Below are 16,830 nucleotides of genomic sequence, written 5' to 3'. Positions count from 1 at the left end.
CTGCTCCTCAACCAGATAGCCTGAGTTCAAATCTGCAGGTCTTGAATCAGTGCCCCTAACCATTGTAAAGTTCACTACATTCTGATCATTGTTAGCAATATGGTCAAGCATTTCATCCACCTTATCATCATAACAAATTTCATCCATTCCTGTAATCCCCACACCAGGATCCCTCACAAAATACATGAAATCATTAAGCCCATATCCCTCTGACTCTATTAGGGCAACCAAATTATAATATGTTATGTCTGAAATGCAAACTGATCTCTCCAAGTTGTCTCTGTCATGAAAGTGCATTCTAACTTCCCAAACATCATCGTTCAAACTACACTCAAATAATTAAAATAGCTTAATTAACATAGCACTAAAACAGAGCACCAATGTACTGTAAAAAATGCATAATTCCTAGAACAGAGCACTAAAACAGAGTAATCAACACTATGATTGCTACAATACAGTACAGTACATTCTGAAAACCACAAACACCTTCTGAAAACCAATGTCAGGTTCTGAAAACTAGTCAACTTCACTATCAAACCAATGCAAACTGATCTCTCCAAGTACAATACCCTGCTAACTACTCTGCTGACTACATCATCAACTAGCTACTCTGTTAACTACTTTGTCAACTAGCTACTCTGTTAACTACAAATCAACCACAACTAAATCACAATTAAGAGAGCACCAATTAACAATGCCAAAAAACCTAACCCTAAACCTAGAATCAGTCTATAGGAAGAGGGAAGAGGGAAGAGGAAACTCACTAGACGCCGCCGAATGACGAGGCAATCCGGTGGCTCTCCGTCGGATTCTCCTTTACTTCCTTGGCCCAAGATCTTGCCGCCACATATTCGAGACAGTGCTGGGGGCTGTGGCTGGGGCTGCTCATATCCGACGGCCAGCTAGGGTTTGAGCTCCCGCATATATCTCCCATCGATGGACCATCGTCTCCAACACCGGCAGACCCGCCACAGTCGCCGCCTGCACCGCCAGCTGTCGCTATGACTGAGAGGAGAGAGTGCGGGGAGGAAAAGAGAGGGAGAGGAGCGGACCGGGAAGGGAACGGCTCGAAGACTAAGCGGTCCGGCTCGAACCGGTGCGCCAGCGGCGTGTAACGCCGTCTAACGGTGTTGCCGTGTGAACAATGATGCCACGTCGACGGATGCGCCCCCCGTCATAATCGCACTTAAAACGGTCCAAACGAGCAACTAATGTTTTTGCAAAAAAATATTAAAAAAATTAGTGCTTTTTGGCACAATTTCGTATATGTGTGGTTCCTGCAAACCTAGCCTGAAGTGTCGATGTTTATTGTAATTCACTCGCCTCGTGATGTTTTTTCCCCTCTGCTCGCGTGCTACTTCAACGCAGGGCTTTCGGCCCGCCCCGGTTCTCTACCCCAGCCGTAACTACTATTTTTCTAATTCTAAAAAAACTAAATTTTTTTTCTTCATCTTTTCATGGGCCTAAAAGCTACACACCTTTTAGACCATTTAAGGAAATAATATGGATCCTCAAAAAAAGGAAATAATATGGACTTCTGAAAAAAGTGTAAGACCCCTAAAAAAATTTAATATGTGTTTAAAAAATAAGTATGTTTGTGAGCTATGTGCATCTTGCTATACATATTTCTTTGTTTCTTGAACACGTGATACATATGTTAGGTGGTATCGTCTTGACACGGATTATTGAGTGAAAAAATTGTCCTGTCAAAATATGTAGTATCTGCACAATATAGTTGCGCCTAAATATGTTCATATGTGAATGTTTTCCAAAAAAAATGTGTTACCCGTTCGCCGGTGTTGTCGCGAGTTGAAGGGCGACTAGGGTCCTACCGGCGGCGCCGCAGGTCCATCTCATCTCCTGTGGCCTTAGGTCATGGAGGCGTGGTGGATTTCGGCCCTTGCGAATGGGAGGGTCATGTTCCATTTTAGGTGTCTTTTTGTGCATGTTTAAGGTTTGTGTCCTGTTTAGAAATAGGAGGCGAAGATGGAATAAGGCTCTTCTCGCCTAGCACCTATCCTGACAGTGCATCTAGCATCATTAAAGGGCATGTGGAGGTGTGTCTTCGGTGGATCTCGCAGGATTTAACCGGTGTTCTACAGAAACAAACAAGGGTTCACACTTCACTCCTATACAACAAAACGAAAAGGGGTATGGTAAGAAATAAGTTACCATCGGGTGGAGCTCCATCGGGGCAGCTGGCGGCAACACTCCGGATTGGGGACTAACTTGGTTTTCGACCTTAGATCTCTGGTGGGAACGAACACCGGCGATGTTGAACGGGGCTCGAGGCCTAAAGATGGGGAGACAGCGGAGACGCATATCAGTGACGGTGGCATGACGGGGAGAAGAAGCCTCGGCAGCAGATGGGGAGCACCAACAGCAGCGAGGAAAGCGACTCCGAGTTCGATAACCACAGGACTGGAACTAGATGGCGGAAGTGGTCTCGTGCGGTCGTGCATTTGTTATTCTCTCCGCGCTTGCGTTCTTGCGTTCTCCTGTTTGTCACCGGGCCCAAAAGCTACATTTCTTTTTGAGAAACACCGTAATTTTATTCATACTCATAACAAGTACATGTACATTGATTTGAACATAAGATCCAAGAATATACAAAGTAACTCATATGACTAAGAATTACAATGAACTCTCTTGAAAACACCTTCTTCACGGCGTCAATCTCTGCTCGAAGAAATACTCCAAAAACTTCAGTAAAGAGGTTGCAATTGAAGTGGGGCAACGATGTTGTCACTCTTAAACCCGCATGAACATTACCAATAATGATTTTTTGACAACGCCTTGAGTAGCTACTATTCTTTCATGTGCCTTCAGTAGCGAAACGGGGTCACCTAAAAAAGTAGAGAAACGGGCAGCATATCCGCTCTCTTGCATTTGCCAGCCCTAAAAAACACATCTACTAGCTTAAATAAAGGAAACGTTTGCGAAAATTTCTTTTGGAGGCCGAGCTTCATGCAGACCTCCAAATGCAAAATTCAAAATTCATGAAAATTCATATTTTTACATTTCAAAAAATTCTGAAAAAATATAGATATAGATGAAGGCAGCACAAGTGCAAAATTTTCAAGACGAAATACGTTGAAATTAGGGTTGTGCTAAAAAAATAAGTCTGGGGCTTTTTAACGCATGTTACTATTCTTCATCCTGTAATTTTACTCACATACACGTCAAATCCTTGTTTACTTGCACATATTTTTTTGAAACCGAAAATTTTGAAATTTAATTTTTTCCAAAAATTCGGCCTCCATGGAGGCCGAGATCCAAAACGCCCTACTAAAACATTTGCCCCTAAAAAATATTTTTGGTTGCATCGTTCAAACTAAGGACCTCATAGGAAAAACCCCTATGAATTTAAATCCTTCAAAATTTCTACGAAAACATTTCAAACATAACAGAAGAATATTACATCTGTCCACAAAAAAAACGTGTTCACCGCCACTCATTTGTGAGTACGAGTAAAAATCCAAAGGGAGGGAGTATATGCTTCTTGGGTTATTCAAAATGTCCACCATAAAACCAAGCTTTCAGCATACTACTTTAACTGACTCAACCGACAGAGGAAACATTGAACAAGAAACTTTATATAGGGAAAACAAACACATAAAAGTTCGCGATACATGCATGTTAAGGTAGCTTCCTTCACTTTGATAGATGAGAATGCTCAAACTAGTACACATATCAAGGAGACTGTATTTACAAACATGACCAGCGAGTTGAGAACAATTTATTCAATTGTGCACTTGTTTGTGTATGCAAACACGGCCCAACTGCAGATTTGTGACCAATTTATGAAACAATGAATAGCGGAACTAAACATTTGACGTCCCTCGAGTGTTGTGATGCTCATGTTATTCTCAGAACTTCCCATATATTTTCTCCAGTCTTCAGCTTCATGGCTCCGTAGTGTGAAATATGTAGGTTTCCTGGGGGCAAGAAGCAGAGTTGTTTTGCTCTCTAACATGAACACAATGGATGACATGGGTGACCTAGCATTTGGATGGTCTTGAACACACAGGAGCCCTATGTGAACACATCATAGAACTTCATCAAGTGGACAACTCTCCACAACTGACCGGTACACCAATTCACTTGCATTTCCATCAACCCATAAGCTCCATGCCTGAAAAAGTGAAATCAATTTCTGGTCAAATTATCATGAGTGTTTAAGCCGTTGAAAATTAGAACATTTCAGTAATACTTACATATGCTATAAGTTTTGGAAAGCCCATTGTGAGATGGAGTGAGCTAATCCTTAACCCGCTTACAATCTCTAACAGCAAAATCCCAAAGCTGTAGGTGTCAGACTTGACAAAAAAGCAGCCTTCCATCGCATATTCAGGAGACATGTAACCACTATTAAATGATTCCAAGGTAAATGAATTAGATTTAAGAAAATACCACACTGCACATAGCTGGCGCAAAGATTGCTTACTATGTCCCAATAACCCGTTTAGTGTTTGATTGTTGCTCTTTTCCTCCAAAGATCCTTGCCATACCAAAATCAGATATTTTAGGACTCATTTGCGCATCCAACAAGATGTTGCCTGCTTTGAGATCTCGATGAACTATTGTTAATCTTGAATCTTGGTGGAGATAAAGAAGCCCTCTGGATATCACTTTAATGACCATGAACCGACTCAGCCAATTAAGCATATGTTTTTTGTAGCATATTCCAAAAGTCGTGCAAAATGAGATATATTGTCAGCCATAATATAAAAAACCTTTTAGTTAATGTACAAATATTTTGCGAGACTTGAACGTAAGTACAGAAGTCAGAACAAACCAAAAAGGAAGGCATCCAAACTCCGGTTAGGTAAGTATTCGTAAATGAGTAACTTCTCATCTTCATGAATGCAGTAACCAAGAAACCTAACTAAGTTCTGGTGCTACAATTTGGCAATCAGAACTACTTCATTCTTAAACTCCTCAATCCCTTGCCCAGAACCCATACTATATGCCTTTTGACAGCAACTTACATGCCATCTTCCAATATTCCCTACATGCGCACATCATTTTTTTTGGTTTAACAAGAGAACAACAAAAATATTCTTCTTCAGAAATCTCCAAGCCAAAACTGTTTATTACCTTGTACACTTTTCTGAAACCACCTTTTCCAAGCATGTTGTAATTAGAAAAGTTGTTTGTTGCAGTGAGAATTTCTTCAAAGCCAACAGATGGAAGTTCGGTATCTTTGTTCCCAAGTTTGTAACCATTCAAGTGCTTTAGCATATGTGTGTTCTGACCTTTCCTTCAGCGTTTACCTGACAGGATAATTTTAAATGAATTTGTCGATATTGGTTATTGAGGGGAAAAGGTGAATAAAGAGTTTTCCTACCTCGTGACTTGCATCCAAGGTATATGCACGTGAGTACCAATAGACAAGCCACTGTCGGGAGTACAATCTTTAGTATAACAATCTTTTTTTTCATTAGCTATAGATTTGTAGTACACCAAGAGAATAATGTCATGCATTTGTTGCAAGTGTCATATTTACCATGAATAATACAACATCATAACAACATCTCATGCACTGCAAACTCTGGATAAACAATCATTACTTGATACTAATGTAGAATTATCTGATGATGCCAAACAAGCTAGCATATAGGCTCATGAACATGTAACTATTACCATGTGAAATGAATAAATCAACTAAATTCTGATGAACTGGATGCCAACTGGTGCAATATCATTCACAATTTCTTGGTATAAAGTAAAGGGAATTGCACTGACACTAGCACCCAAATCACATAAGCCATGGTAACAATGATCTCTTATTTTAACAGAAACAACAAGCATGCCAACAACAGGTCTATGTTTATCTTTATCATCGGGTTTAGCAAATCTAGCAGCTTCATCACCGAAATAAATAACATGTCCATCAATATTATCGACCAAGAGATCTTTAACCATAGCAATACTAGGTTCAACTTTAATTTGCTCAGGGGGTGTAGGTGTTCTAGTATAACTCTTACGAACCACAGCTGAAGTTTTAGCATGCTCCTTTATCCTAACAAGGAAAGGTGGTTTCTCAATATAAGCAGTAGGAATAACAAGATCAACATTACAAGTAATAGTTTCCTCTTCAGCTTTAATGGGTTCTACTATTTTTACTTCAATGGGAGGATGATATTTAAACCACTTCTCCTTAGAGAGATCAACATGAGTAGCAAATAATTCACAGAAAGAAGCTACTATCTCAGAGTCAAGTCCATACTTAGTGCTAAATTCACGAAAAGCGTCAGTATCCATAAAAGATTTAACACAATCAAACTTAAGGTTTATACCTGACTCCTTACCTTCGTCGAGCTCCCAATCTTTAGAGTTGTGTTAAATTCTTTCCAAGAGATCCCATTTGAATTCAATAGTCTTTTTCATAAAAGAACCAGTACAAGAAGTATCGAGCATGGATTGATCATTACAAGAAAGCCGAGCGTAAAAGTTCTGAATAATAATTTCTCTTGAGAGATCATGATTGGGGCATGAATATAACATTGACTTAAGCCTCCCCCAAGCTTGAGCGAAACTTTCTAATATATATATATATATATATATGTGTGTGTGTGTGTGTGTGTGTGTGTGTGTGTGTGTGTGTGTGTAAATCCGATCACGATGAACCAGATACATAGGATAAAACTTCTTATGAAATTCCAATTTCAGTCGGTTGTAATTCCAAGTCCCAATATCATCGCATGGCCTATACCATGTCAATTCCTTTTCCTTCAAAGATAAAGGGAAGACCTTCTCCTTGATTTCATCCTCGAGCAAACCTGCAAGCTTAAATAATCCATAAATTTCATCCACATAGATTAGATGCATATCAGGACGTAATGTTCCATTTCCCGCATAAGGATTAGCTAGCAGTTTCTCTATCATACATGAAAGAATTTCATAATAAATATTTTCAGTAGGTTCAGTAGGTTGAGGGGAAACTCTTTGATCTTCCCGTCGGGGTGAAGATACCCCGAACAAACCCATCAAAAGATGATTTTCCATAGTGACCAGTGACAGTAAATTTCAACACGTAATATAAATGTTTCATTACCAAAGGCGCTTCACTCCCCAGCAACGGCGCCAGAAAAGAGTCTTGATGAACCACAACTATAGGAGATCTATCGTCCTTTCGATAAGTAAGAGTGTTGAACCCAACGAGGAGCAGAAGGAAATGACAAGCAGTTTTCGGTAAGGTATTTTCGGCAAGCACTGAAATTATCGGTAACAAGTAGTTTTGTGATAAGATAATTCGTAACGGGTAACAAGTAACAAGTGTAACAAAGGTGCAGCAAGCTGACCCAATCCTTTTTGTAGCAAAGGATAAGTCTGGACGGACTCTTATATAAAGTAAAGCGCTCCGAAGGACACATAGGAATTATTGTCAAGTTAGTTTTCATCATGCTCATATGATTCGTGATCGTTACTTTGATAATTTAATATGTGGGTGGACCGGTGCTTGGGTGCTGTCCTTACTTGGACAAACCTCCCACTTATGATTAACCCCTCTCGCAAGCATCCGCAACTACGAAAGAAGAATTAAGATGAATCTAACCATGGCATGAAACATGTGGATCCAAATCAGCCCTTTATAAGGTAACGCATAAACTAGGATTTAAGCTTCTGTCACTCTAGCAACCCATCATCTATTTATTACTTTCCAATGCCTTCCTCTGGGTCTAAATCATGGTGAAGTGTCATGTAGTCGATATTCACATAACACCACTAGAGAAAAGACAACATACATCTCATCAAAATATCAAACGAATACCAAATTCACATGATTACTTATAACAAGACTTCTCCCATGTCCTCAGGAAGAAATATAACTACTTACAAAGCATATTTATGTTCAAGATCAGAGGGGTATTGAATATCATTAAGGATCTAAACATATGATCTTCCACCGAATAAACCAACTAGCATCAACTACAAGGAGTAATCAACACTACTAGCAACCCACACGTACCAATCTGAGGTTTTGAGACAAAGATTGAATACAAGAGATGAACTAGGGTTTCAAGAGGAGATGATGCTTGTGAAGATGTTGATGGAGATTGCCCTCCTCTCGATGAGAGGGTCATTGGTGATGATGATGGCTTCGATTTCCCCCTCCGGGAGGGAAGTTTCCCTGGCAGAATAGCTCTGCCGGAGTATTAGATTGCTTCTGCCTAGTTCCGCCTCGAGACGGTGGCGCTTCGTCCCGAAAGCTTCCTTATGATTTTTTCAGGTAAAAACCCTTCATATAGCAGAAGATGGACACCTGAGACCTGCCAGGGGGGCCCAAGCCCTAGGGGCGCCCCCCAGGCTTGTAGCCACCTGGTGGGTCCTCTCTAGTATTTTCTTCACCCAATAATTCTTATATATTCCAAAATAATTCTCCGTAAATTTTCAGGACTTTTGGAGTTGTGCAGAATAGGTCTCTCAGATTTGCTCCTTTCCTGTCCAGAATTCCAGCTGTCGGCATTCTCCATCTTTGTGTAAACCTTATAAAATAAGAGAGAAAATGCATAACAATTGTACCATAATGTGTAATAACAGCCCATAATGCAATAAATATCAACATAAAAGCATGATACAAAATGGACGTATCAGTTTCCAACTCAACCAGGGGCAGCCTGGATTCCCCCTTTCCATCCTCAGAAACTGATTTCGAATCCCACCTCTAAGGAAACAGAGTAGAAATCTCTCTGATTGCTTCTTCCCCTTCCTCGGGAGAACAAAAAATCTCACCTATCAAATTTCTCAAGATCTTCCTCACCCTCTCCTTTGACCTCTCCACGCAACTCCCTCGACCTGCCGCCACCGATAGGATACGCCTTGATCTTGCCTTGAACTCGAGCCAATCCCCCACGCTGAAGAGACTCCTCTGGATGCCTGCATCCATACGTGCGTCGCCCCCTCTAGCGGGGCCACCGGCACTAGCGTCGCCCTCTCACCCACTCTCATTCTCAGTCACCACTAGATCGCCTAGACGAGCGCGAGAGCTCCAGTTTTTTTTTTCTTTTTTTTGCAAAATTGCCTCCCTGTTTGCTTGCAGTGACATCATGTACAAGTAGTAGTCTTACTGAAGCACATATGAAATGGAATATACAGTCAGGTGGAGCTCTAGAAGCGTAGGGGGTGTGTGTCAACCAACGCGAGCGATTACTTGGGCTACACTCGGCTTACGAGTTATGAAAGAAAATGTCGGCTGCCCATCGCTGCTAGCGACGACGCGTGGCTGGGGGGCAAGGAAAATCATCCAAGGATGGGCACGATGACGCGATGAAGTGTCGGACTGATTCTCCTGGGAAGACTGCGATGATAAGGCGGCGGGGGCGTGATTAGCACACTTAGCCATCGCCCGCGGCGACATAATCAGCGGCCAGCGGGGGCAGGATGTGTGGGGAGTGCGCGAAGCGAGACATAGCGTGCCCTCGCGTCAGGCGCCTCCGTAAATGGGCCGGCCCGGGTTCCCGGGAGGCCACGACATCTTTTTTTCTTTCTTTTTTACTTCCAAATGTTATAAATAAAAATATTATAAAAAACACTTCACATAAAACATTTGGAAAATATTAACCAAGCATTTGAAAGATGTGAAATGTGTATACAGAAAATGTTTCTCATGTATCTAATATGTGTGAAAAAAGTTGATCATCTATTTAAAAAATATTAATCAAGCATTTGAAAGAATATTAAACAACTATCTAAAATTTTCTAATCAAGCATTCAAAAATGTTAAATGTGTATATAAAAAATGTTGACCATGTACTAAAAATGTCAAACTTGTATTCGAAAATTGTTAATCAAGCATTTGAAAATTTTAAAATGGCACAAAAGAAAATGTTGACCATAAAAAATGTTAATTTGTATTTAAAATATGTTAATCAAGCATTTGAATATTTTTAAATGTGTATCAAGAAAATGTTGACATGTATTAAAAATTGTTAAACAAACATTTGAAATATGTTTAATGTGTGTGAAGATAATGTTTCTCATATATAAGAAAAGTGTCCAAAAAATATACATGTATTTAAGAAAATTAATAAAGCATTTTAAAAATGGTAAGAAGTATTTAAATTGTTTTAATTAAGAATTTGAAATATGTTAAATGTGTATAGAAAAAATTTTGACCATGTATTAAAAAATTAATCTTGTATTTCAAATAATGTTAATTAAGCATTTGAAAATATCAAAATGTGTATAGAAAAAATGTTGATTATGTATTAAAAAAATAATCATTTATGTGATAATTGCTGTTCAAGCATTTCAAATGTTAAAAATGTGTATAGAAGAAAATGTTGACCATGTATTAAAAACCTCAAAATTGTATTTGAAAAATGATAAACATGTATTAAAAATGTTCTTGGCACATACGAAAAAGATAGAATGAAAAAACAATGAACAACAAAAAAGAAACAATGGACACAAAGAAAAAGGAAACAAAAAGGAAAACCAAAGAAACAAGTGCAAAAAGAATGAAAAATAGTGAATACTGATAAAGAAACAAAGGATCAAAAAGAGAAAAGTGAAAAAAGGAAAATGAGAAAGAAAAAAAACTGATAAAAATCATAAAAAAAATGTTCAGTATGTATATTTTGGATTTTTCTATTTTGGTTTTGGTTTTTCTACGAATATACAAATGTTCACTATGTTTCTTAATTTTGTTCAGTGTATATTACACAATGTTCAGTGTGTATTCGTAAATTGTTCAGCGTAATTTCACAAATGTTCACTACGTGTCCGAAAATTGTTCAGCGTGTATCTTCATATTTTCTCAAAAATGTTCGTCGTATATTAAAATAAGTTCATTGTGTATTATTCAAAATATTCAGCTCATTTTAAGAAAATGTTCAACGGATACTACAAAATATTTTATGTGTCCTCTAAAAACAGATTCAACAGAGTATGGTGCTTAAAGGTTTGCATCTCAAATTTAACACGGTAGCTCACCGGTTCCGTCGGTTTGCGACGCTAGTTCTAGAAAGGGAGATCGTGAGTTCGAACTTTTGTGGGCTAGCTCTCATCCCCCATGTCGCTCCGCTAGATCTCGATGGGCTCTAATCTGGCCCCATTGTATGCCCTTCTCTGCTTCCAACTGAGTTTTCTGCTTTTTTGAAATTTGCTGCATTATGCAGTTGCATTGCTAAGTTTGCAATTTTCCCTACAGAAAAACTGAAATTTGCAATTTTAAAAAATAAAATCTACTACAATCTGCACATGGTACATAAGCCGAAGGCATGAATATCTTCAATCTGAACGGGGGATTTAGACCACTCAGGTAACAACGTTATCAGCTTATTACAATCTCACACAACTATTTCTGACACGCGGGATGGAGCAGAATTATGCATGACCGCCCTACTCAACTCTTCTCTACTCCCTCCTTGCCAAATTATAGTTGCATGTGAGCTTTTTCTTCAAAGCCAAACTTTGTCAACATTGACCAAGTTTACAGAAAAAATATCAGCATTTACAATACCAAATCAATACCATTAGATTCATCATGAAATATTTTTCATATGATATATATTCGGATAGCTAACGAATGCGCAACCTCCTTTCCCTCCCTTTTGACCTTTTTCTAAGGGATTTTCAGCGTGCAAGAGAATGGCTTGGACATCAGCAGAGCGATCAGTTTCCAGCAAGGCTGGGTGCCTGTGCCACTCAAGCACCAAACCTGATGAGTCCTTCTAAACAAGCTGAAAGTTCAGCCTCAGTTGCATTTGAGCACCATTTGACAAGTTTAACAGTCAAAGAATCAAAGCTAGCACACCAGTAATTTTAAGGGACATTTACATTTTTTTCCCTAATCTTGCCCCACCCTCATCTTTACCCCTAAAAGAAAAAAGTGCTCAACTTTGCCCCTCTTCCGTCTGGTGCCACTTCAGAAATACCCCTCCGTACCCTTACCGTCCAGTCAAAGTGGTTTGACCTTGTAGGAGACACATTTCGGACAATTTACCCCTGGTACTTACACGTGGGGCCCTTCGGACAGAGTCACTCACTCACAGATATCCTCTCCTCTCATCTCTTCTCTTCTCTCTGGTGACTTGAACCCTAACCCTAGCCGCCCACGATTTGGTTCGCCGTCGGCCACTGTGGAGGGATAGCGTGGGGATTGAGATGCGCGGCGGCTGGATCTGACCCGCCGCTCCTCTTCACCGAGGGATTTCGCGGATGGCTGCCGTTCGTGGAAGCGGCGCCGGCAGCGGCAGAGCTGAGAGCTCTCAGACCACAGCGGCGACCACACCAACTATTCCAACTGGGTAAGTGTCTCCATTAGGTTACTCGCACAATTGCTATGCTCACTGTCTTTGCCTTCCTCTAATTTTTCTCAACATTTACCGTAGGATGGATCCAGCTAGAGCTTTCTATCTCAACTGTAGGATGGAAACCGCCGTGTTAGGCACTTCTGGTACAAAAGGATCTGGCACAGGGTTTAATTTTCGTCTTGTAGTTGATTGCACATCAACATTTGTGAAGTTTAGATCTGTAATCTCAGATAAATATCCATGTGGCCTCTATGATGCTGTAGAATTTAGGTATTGGGACATGGGAAATACTAATTGGGTGCCAGTGCAGTCTGATGATGAATTGGGAATTATGTTTGCAACCAATGCTGAAACTAAGACAGTAGATTTAGAAATTAATGTGATACAAAAGCTTAGAGGAGAGACTAAGAGGAGAGGAACTAGATCTCAAGCTCACAGTTCTCAAGCTAGGTGCAGTCAAACAAGAGGAAGAGGGAGTTCAGGTGGCAGAGGTAGTTCAGGTGCAAGAGAGAATTCAGGTGGCAGAGGTAGTTCAGGTGCAAGAAGGAATTCAGGTGGCAGAGGTAGTTCAGGTGGAAGAAGAAATTCAGAAACTAGTGTTGTGCATGAACCAGGTCCTAGCAGTAGCAAGCAACCAGATGCTGATCCAATCATAGAAGAGGAACAACCTAATGATGTACCAACAGATGATGAGGATGAATTAATGCATCCTGGATTTGTAATAGGGAAGAAGCCAAAGGGGAAGGAAGCAGCTCAACAAGCTGATTACATTTCCCCTCCAGAGTTTGCTGAGACATATTCAGATGAGAGAGAGGAGGACAATGACATGGGTTATTCTGAGAGTTCTGATGAGGCCAGGCCAGATGTGCATTTTAACAGAGATGATCCTTCTCTTGCAGAAGGAACTATATTCTCTGATGTTGTAGAGTGCAGAAATGCATTAGCCACTTATGCAATCAAGACTCAGAGTGAATTCAAAATTGACAAGAGTGAGCCTGGTAGGCTAACAATACATTGTGCATATAAAAGGTGTAAGTGGAGGATGCATGCATCCTTTCTGAAAAATACCAAACTATTTCAGGTACACTAACAGTTAACTGTGCATGTTCTTTATGATTGTTATGTTGTTTATGATTCTAATCCTTGTTACAATATTTAACTGCAGGTCAAAGTAAACAGAAATCCTCACACATGCCCAAGTGTGACAAGAAGACAAAGGTTGAGATCAGCAAAGTGCAGATGGATTGCAGATGCAGTTAAGAACTGGGTGAAAGAAAACTCCAATATAAGGGTCACACAACTTCAAATTGACTTGAAGAAGAAGTATGGATTGCAGCTGCCATACATGAGAGTATTTTATGGTAAGCAGATGGCCATTGACAACATCTATGGTAAGTGGACTGACAGTTTTCAATTATTGTACACATTCAAGGCTGAGGTAGAGAAAGCATCACCTGGTAGTGTAGTTCACATTGATAGGCACACTGTTCAGTTTGAAAAGAATGGTCAGAGCAGGTCCAAAGAGTGCTTTAGGAGAGTGTTTGTGTCATTTAAGGCATGCTGGAAGGGTTTTTTAGAAGGTTGTAGGCCATATCTGGCGGTAGATGCCACTGCACTCAATGGTAGGTTCAAAGGACAACTAGTCAGTGCCTGTGCTGTAGATGCAAACAACTGGATATTTCCAGTTGCATATGGTGTGCTAGAGGTAGAGAACCTGGAGAGTTGGACATGGTTCTTTGAGCACTTGAAAACCTGATAGGCCACCCAGATGGTCTAGTCATACACACTGATGCCTGTAAAGGATTAGAGGCAGCTGTAGATGATGTTTTCCCTGGAGTAGAGCATAGAGAATGCATGAGGCACTTAGCTGCAAACTTCACCAAGAAGTTTAAAGGGAAATTTTTTGATGAGAACTTGTGGCCCTGTTCCCTAACATTTAGCTTAAAGAAACACAATTACCATCTCATGCAGTTGTATAGCAAGCCAGATGTAAAAGATTATCTGGATGAACATCACAGCAAGATATGGGCCAGGGCACTGTTCAATGAGAAGTACAAGTTAGATTATGTGAACAATAACCTTGCAGAGTCTTTCAATTCCAAAATCAGAAAATGGAAAGGACTACACATTGTAGATCTGCTAGACAAAATTAGGCAAGTCTTAATGGAGAAGTTTGATCTAAGGCAAAGCATTTCTGCTGGCACTTATGGAGGGCATATCATAGTCCCCAAAGTGATGAAACAGTTAATGGCAAAATGAAAGACCTTAGATATGAGCATTGTTAAGAGAAGTACTCATGAGGGAGAGGTGACTGCAATTGATAAAGAGAAGAGGGAGTGGAGGTATCCTGTTGATCTGCAAGCACAAACTTGTAGCTGCAGAAAATGGCAAATCACTGGACAACCTTGCATTCATGCATTATACTTCATTACTTCACTCAGAGGTCTAGCAAGTGAGATTGATCAGTATGTGCATGAATTTTACTCTGTGCATAGATTCAATCTTACTTATGCAAAGAATTTGCCTGCAATGGAGGGGAAGCAGCAGTGGGACATTGTTGATACTGGGTTTAAACTGTGTGCACCAGTGCAAAATAGACCACCTGGAAGACCAAGGAAAACTAGGATAAGGGAACAGGCAGAAGGAAAAGGTCTTGGAAGAAGGCAAAAGAAATGTAGTAGATGTGGCAGACTTGGTCACAGAGGCACCCATTGCAAAGAGTCAATTGATCTTGCATTTGGAGAAGATAAGCATTGGGGTGCAGAAAATGCTCCAGAAAATGCTCTTGCAATTGCTCCAAGCTCTCCACCATCTGCTACAACCTCTCTACCAACTACTCCAAGCTCTCCACCAGCTCCAAGCTCTCCACCAACTGCTCCAAGCTCTGCACCAGCTCCAAGCTCTCCAATAGCACTTGTCAGGTATGTTTTCTACTACATGTTCATGCATTCTTTGTGTAACTTCATTATTTCGTACTCATCTTGATTGTTTAATGCTTCTCAGTCCAAAGAAATGTACTAAAAGAGCTGCTGAGAGAGGAACTAGGTGGGGATCACCACAGAAGAAGGCGAAAGGCGGCAACTCTGCTATCAGCACAAGGAGCAAAGCTGCAAATCCTGCTGCCAACACTAGGAGCAAGAGGGCCAAACTAGTGTGATCAGCTTAATGTTGGTTCTGTTCAACTAGAGTGATGAACTGCTATGTTAGATGTAATGTGTTAACTGATGTGTGTTGCTTTGCATGTTGTCAAACTGTTGTGAACTCCTATGTAATGTGCTCATATTTGCCCTGTGCTACACTTCTATGCTCATATTTGTCATTGTGCTACACTTCTGTGCTCCTATTTGTCCATGTGCTACACTCGTGTGCTCATATTTGCCCTTGTGCTATATTTGTGTGCTCATATTTGCCCCTGGATTGATATATATTTGTGCTCATATTTACCACATGGAAACATCACTAGCCAAAAGTACCCCAATGTGCATTCATACAGGATTTAAACCACATTAACAACATAACCATTATATAAATGGACATTTCATAAAGGCTCCAGAACATAAAGGCTCCAGAACATAACATAAAGGCTCCAGAACATCTACTACAATTTCATAGTTCACACCATTATATAAAGTCTCCATTACATAAAGGCTCCAGAACATAACAACATAACCTACATCAACAAACACTTCAATAGCCTAATTTGACCACACATAAACAAGACTAGCCACAATGCTTATGCCAAGAACAATGACAAAGCACATTGTTTCCATCAGCTCATTCTTTTTCTTCAACTTTTGCTTCAACTTCTTGTTTTTAGTGGTAAGATCCACAACCCTCCTCTCCAGATTGCTTGCTTTGATCCAACTGTGTTCAAGGGTAGCATGTAAATCCTCAAAAGCAAGCCCAACATAGTCAGTAGGAGGGGGGTCAATCCATACAACCCAATCACATTCATCGGGAAGCTGCAAAAGCATAGTTCAAAAATAATGTCAAACTGAAACCTTAGCATCAATTCGACAAAAAATATATCAAATTGAGGGAAATATAGCACTTACATCAACTGGACAACCCAAAAAACGTCTACCAGTGCTTGCTCCTCCCCAAGCTACACGGCGAGCCGGAACTAGCCCATGCCCTGGGCATCTACGCTTCGAGCGCTCCTCAAGGCCACAGAAGATGGGATTGGGAATGAAATGCTCTGAACTAAACTGCACAATGCCGCAACCATCCACCTACAAACAAAATCGGATGCACATGGCTAAAAAATCCCAAATCCGCACAAACCCTAGATCTGAAATCCCCAAATATGCAGACTTTACTAACCTCGTCCTCCGCGGCTGAAGTCGCCAAGCACTGAGCCGTCGAGAACATGGACGCCATCTTCCTTTCCTAGCTCTCCAGCACCGAGCTGTCGAAATCGCCTGAGTAGCCGCCTCCTCCTACACTTTGTTCTTAGCGTCGAGAGGAAGAAGAAAACCGAGAGAGATAACTGTTCGGTCAGCCCCCCACATGTAAGTAGGGGCAAACTTGTCCCAAAATTGTCCCTAAAACGGTCAAACCACTTTGA

The sequence above is a fragment of the Triticum aestivum genome, chromosome 2A (assembly GCF_018294505.1).
Source record: "Triticum aestivum cultivar Chinese Spring chromosome 2A, IWGSC CS RefSeq v2.1, whole genome shotgun sequence".
NCBI lineage: Eukaryota > Viridiplantae > Streptophyta > Magnoliopsida > Poales > Poaceae > Triticum > Triticum aestivum.
This window is presented reverse-complemented; position numbering follows the sequence as displayed.